The sequence below is a fragment of the Scyliorhinus canicula genome, chromosome 1, assembly GCF_902713615.1.
Source record: "Scyliorhinus canicula chromosome 1, sScyCan1.1, whole genome shotgun sequence".
Lineage (NCBI taxonomy): Eukaryota > Metazoa > Chordata > Chondrichthyes > Carcharhiniformes > Scyliorhinidae > Scyliorhinus > Scyliorhinus canicula.
In genome coordinates, this window is record NC_052146.1 from 68,958,659 (window position 1) to 68,964,832 (window position 6,174).

Sequence of the window (6,174 nt, forward strand, 5' to 3'; positions counted from 1 at the left end):
TAGGTAGAAAAAGGAATAGGGATGTAAGGCAGGAATTCAGGGAGCTAGGGTGGAAACTTAGAGCTAGAACAAACAGTTATTATCTCTGGGTTGTTACCCGTGCCACGTGCTAGCGAGTCGAGGAATAGGGAGAGCGAGCAGTTGACACGTGGCTGCAGGGGATGGTGCAGGAGGGAGGGTTTCAGATTCCTGGACAATTGGGGCTCATTCTGGGGTAGGTTGGACCTCTACACACGGGATGGTCTACACCTGGACCAGAGGGGTACTAATATCCTCGGGGGGAGGTTTGCTAATGCTCTTCGGGATGGTTTAAACTAGTTCAGCAGGGGATTGGGAACCTGAATTGTAGCTCCAGTACACTTGAAGCTGAGAGTGGTGAGGTCATGAGAAAGGTTTCAAAGTTGCAGGAGTGTACCGGCAGGAAGGAAGGTGGTCTAAAGTGCGTCTACTTCAATGCCAGGGGCATCCGGAATAAGGTGGGTGAGCTTGCGGCATGGATTAGTACCTGGGACTTCGATGTTGTGGCCATTTCGGAGACATGGATAGAGCAGGGCGAGGAATGGTTGTTGCAGGTGCCGGGGTTTAGATATTTCAGTAAGTTCAGGGAAGGTGGTAAGAGAGGGGGAGGGGTGGCATTGTTAGTCAAGGACAGTATTACGGTGGCTGAGAGGACATTTGATGAGGACTCGAATACTGAGGTAGTATGGGCTGAGTTAAGAAACAGGAAAGGAGAGGTCACCCTGTTAGGGCTTTTCTATAGGCCTCCGAAAAGTTCCAGAGATGTAGAGGAAAGGATTGCAAAGATGATTCTGGATAGGAGCGAAAATAACAGGGTAGTTATTATGGGGGACTTTAACTTTCCAAATATTGACTGGAAACACTATATTTCGAGTACTTTAGATGGATCCGTTTTTGTCCAATGTGTGCAGGAGGGTTTCCTGACGCAGTATGTAGATACGCCAATAAGAGGCGAGGCCGTATTGGATTTGGTACTGGGTAATGAACCAGGACAGGTGTTAGATTTGGAGGTAGGTGAGCATTTTGGTGATAATGACCACAATTCGATTACGTTTACTTTAGCGATGGAAAGTTATAGGTATAAACCGCAGGGCAAGAGTTATTGCTGGGGGAAAGGCAATTATGATGCGATGAGGCAAGACTTAGGATGCATCGCCTGGAGAGGAAAACTGCAGGGGATGGACACAATGGAAATGTGGAGTATGTTCAAGGAACAGCTACTGCGTGTCCTTGATAAGTATGTACCTGTTAGGCAGGGAGGAAGTGGTCGAGTGAGGGAACCATGGGTTACTAAAGCAGTTGAAACACTTGTCAAGAGGAAGAAGGAGGCTTATGTGAAGATGAGACGTGATGGTTCAGTTGGGTCGCTGGAGATTTACAAGTTAGCTAGGAAGGCTCTAAAGAGAGAGCTAAGAAGAGCCAAGCGAGGACATGAGAAGTCTTTGGCAGGTAGGATCAAGGATAACCCTAAAGCTTTCTATAGGTATGTCAGGAATAAAAGAATGACTAAGGTAAGAGTAGGGCCAGTCAAGGACAGTAGTGGGAAGTTGTGCGTAGAGTCCGAGGAGATAGGAGAGGTGCTAAATGAGTATTTTTCGTCAGTATTCACACAGGAAAAAGACAATGTTGTCGAGGAGAATACGGAGATACAGGCTACTAGACTAGAAGGGCTTGAGGTTCATAAGGAGGAGGTGTTAGCGATTCTGGAAAGTGTGAAAATAGATAAGGCCCCTGGGCCGGATGGGATTTATCCTAGGATTCTCTGGGAAGCTACGGAGGAGATTGCTGAGCCTTTGGCTTTGATCTTGAAGTCATCTTTGTCTACAGGAATAGTGCCAGAGGACTGGAGGATAGCAAATGTCCCCTTGTGCAAGAAGGGGAGTAGAGATAACCCCCGTAACAATAGACCAGTGAGCCTTACTTCTGTTGTGGGAAAAGTCTTGGAAAGGTTTATAAGAGATAGGATGTATAATCATCTGGAAAGGAATAATTTGATTAGAGATAGTCAACACGGTTTTGTGAAGGGTAGGTCGTGCCTCACAAACCTCATTGAGTTCTTCGAGAAGGTGACCAAACAGGTGGATGAGGGTAAAGCAGTTCATGTGGTGTATATGGATTTCAGTAAAGCAATTGATAAGGTTCCCCACGGTAGGCTATTGCAGAAAATACAGAGGCATGGGATTCAGGGTGATTTAGCAGTTTGGATCAGTAATTGGCTAGCTGACAGAAGACAAAGAGTGGTGGTTGATGGGAAATGCTCTGACTGGTGTCCTGTTACTAGTGGAATGCCACAAGGATCTGTTTTGGGGCCGTTGCTGTTTGTCATTTTTATAAATGACCTGGAGGAGGGCGTAGGATGGGTGAGTAAATTTTGCAGATGACACTAAAGTCGGTGGAGTTGTGGACAGTGCAGAAGGATGTTACAAGTTACAGAGGGACATAGATAAGCTGCAGAGCTGGGCTGACAGGTGGCAAATGAAGTTTAATGCAGAAAAGTGTGAGGTGATTCATTTTGGAAGGAATAACAGGAAGGCAGAGTACTGGGCTAATGGTAAGATTCTTGGTAGTGTGGACGAGCAGAGAGATCTCGATGTCCATGTCCACAGATCCCTGAAAGTTGCCACCGAGGTTGAGAGGGTTGTTAAGAAGGCGTAAGGTGTGTTAGCTTTTATTGGTAGAGGAATTGAGTTTCGGAGCCATGAGGTCATGTTGCAGTTGTACAAAACTCTGGTGCGGCCGCATTTGGAGTATTGTGTGCAGTTCTGGTCGCCACATTATAGGAAGGATGTGGAAGCATTGGAAAGGGTACAGAGGAGATTTACAAGAATGTTGCTTGGTATGGAGGGAAGATCATATGAGGAAAGGCTGAAGGACTTGAGGCTGTTTTCGTTAGAGAGAAGAAGGTTAAGAGGGGACTTAATTGAGGCATACAAGATGATAAGAGGATTAGATAGGGTGGACATTGAGAGCCTTTTTCCTCGGATGGTGATGTCCAGCACGAGGGGACATAGCTTTAAATTGAGGGGAGATAGATATAGGACAGATGTCAGAGGTAGGTTCTTTACTCGGAGTAGTAAGGGCGTGGAATGCCCTGCCTGCAACAGTAGTGGACTCGCCAACACTAAATGCATTCAAATGGTCATTGGATAGGCATATGGGCGATAAGGGAATAATGTTGAGGGACTTTATAAGGGTTTCACAGGACGGTGCAACATCGTGGGCCGAAGGGCCTGTACTGCGCTGTAATGTTCTATGTTCTAACAAGAGTTCACTGATTAACCGAGTGCGATCAGAAGAATGTTATGGTGAGGATGGCAGAAAGTTGAAGTAATTCATCGATTTGGACAAAAATTTCAGCATCTTGGTTTTAAAAAAAATTTATTCTCCTTTTTCACATTTTCTCCAAATTTACACAAAACAATAATCAGTAACGAATGTAATGTCAATCCCCATATCAATAACAACGATCCCATCCTCCCACCAAACCCCTAAACATTAGCCCGCATGTTAACATAAACAAATGACAAAGAAGAATCAGGAATCACCCATAGTCACCATTAACACATACAGACCCCTCCCCTCAACCCCCAAAATGTTCGATGTGATCCAATTCTCAAAAGTGCTTAATGAATAATGCCCATGAATTATAGAATCCCTCAGTTCAAATTTGACCTTTTCAAGTGTCAACAATTACAGCAGGCCCCCCTGCCAAGCCAGGGCACAGGGCGGAGAGGTTGATCTCCACTCTAACAGAATCTGCCTTCGGGCGATCAATGAAGCGAAGGCTACAACATCTGCCCCGCCCATTTCCATCCCCGGTTGGTCCCACACCCCAAATATGGCCTCCCAAGGGCCCACGTCCAGTTTCACGTGCACCACTTTAGAGATTACCCCAAAAACCTCCTTCCAGTAATCGGCCAGCTTTGGACAGTACCAAAACATATGAACGTGGTTTGTGCCCCCCCCCCCCCCCCCCCCCCCCAACAACACACATCTTCTACTCCCTCAAAAGAGCTGGTTCATCCTCGGCCTTGTAAGGTGTGCTCTGTATAGCACCTTCAGCTGTATCAGCCCCAACCTCGCGCACGAGGTGGAGGCATTCACTCTCCGGAGCACCTCACACTAGAAACCCTCCTCCATACCCTCTCCCAACTCTCCCTCCCACTTTGCCTTGATCCCTTCTAGCGGCGCCTTCTCCTCCAAAATAGCCCCGTAAACCACCGATACGAACCCCTACTCTAGTCCCCCTGTTGTCAGCACCTCCTCCAGCAATGTGGAAGCCGGCTCCACCGGGAAGCTCTGTATCTCCTTCCTGGCAAAATCTCAAACCTGCATGTATCTAAATATTTCCCCCTGCTACAGCCCATACTTCGCTCCCAGCTCCTTTAATCCCACAAAACAACCCCCAAGAAACAAATCTTTTAATGTCCTAATTCCTTTCTCCCCCCATCTCTGAAATTTTCCATCCCACTTCCCCGCATTAAATCTATGGTTCCCCGAATCGGCCTTTCCCTTGACTCTGCCCCCAACCCGAAGTGCTGTCGAAAGTGCCTCCAAATTCTCAACGAAGCTATTACTACCGGACTCCCCGAGTATCTCCCCGGGGGTCATCGGGAGCGGCGCTGTCGCTAACGCCTTCAATCCCGACCCCCTACCCAAACTCTCCTCCATTCGACCCATTGGGAGTCAACCCCTCTGACCCAGCTCCATACCTTCTCCACATTCGCCGCCCAGTACATCAGGTTCGGAAGACCCAAACCCTCTGCCTGCCTTCCTCTCTGTAGTAGCACCTTTTTAATTCTGGCTACCTTCCCTCCCCATATGAACGAGCACAGTAAGAAGTCTTACAGCACCAGGTTAAAGTCCAACATATTTGTTTCAAACACTAGCTTTCGGAGCACTGCTCCTTCCTCAGGTGAATGAAGAGGTATGTTCCAGAAACATATATATAGACAAATTCAAAGATGCCAGACAATGCTTAGAATGCAAGCATTTGCAGGTAATTAAATCTTACAGGTCCCCTATCTTTGGATCTGTAAAGATTTAATTACCTGCAAATGCTCGCATTCTAAGCATTGTCTGGCATCTTTGAATTTGTCTACATATATATGTTTCTGGAACATACCTCTTCATTCACCTGAGGAAGGAGCAGTGCTCCGAAAGCTAGTGTTTGAAACAAACATGTTGGACTTTAACCTGATGTTGTTAAGACTTCTTACTGTGCTCACCCCAGTCCAACGCCGGCATCTCCACTTCATACGAATGAGCTAATCATCCCTTCGATCTCTCTAAAAAATGCCTTTGGCAGGAAAATCGGCAGGCATTGCAAAATAAACAGGAATCGCGGCCGCACATTCATTTTAACCACCTGCACATGACCCGCCAGTGATAGAGAGAGATCATCCCCCCTTGCTAGATCAGCTTTCACCCTCCCCACCAAACTAGAAATGTTGTACCTACGGAGCCCCCTCCAATCTCGAGCCATCTGCACCCCAAGGTATCTAAAGTGAGTTCCGGCATTACGGAATGGCAACCCAGGTCACTGAAAGGGGCAACACGGGTGGAGAAGGTAGTCAAGAAGCCATACGGCATGCTTTCCTTCATTGGCCGGGGCATTGAGAATAAGAATTGGCAAGTCATGTTGCAGCTGTATAGAATCTTAGTTAGGCCACACTTGGGAGTATAGTGTTCAATTCTGGTCGCCACACTACCAGAAGGATGTGGAGGCTTTGGAGAGGGTACGGAAGAGATTTATCAGGATGTTACCTGGTATGGAGGGCATTAGCTATGAGGAGCGGTTGAATAAACTTGGTTTGTTCTCACTGGAACGACGGAGGTTGAGGGGCAACCTGATAGAAGTCTACAAAATTATGAGGGGCATAGATAGAGTGGATAGTCAGAGGAAGTTGTGAATAAAAACCTCCAAAGATCCTAGTAACACCAGAAAAGCTATGTTTTCTGTCTACCGTTCTTGTCCTGAATGTTCCACAAATGCTTTTTTAATATTCCTATGGTACTGCTAATGTTTCAACTGAGAATGGGATGTTCAGATAGAATGTTTAATGCGACTTGTCTCTTTAAAGCTGTTGCTCAGATAAGTACTTGTATTCCAGCCTAGTGGCCACTGTGATTTCATTCTGCTGCACTTTAACTTGA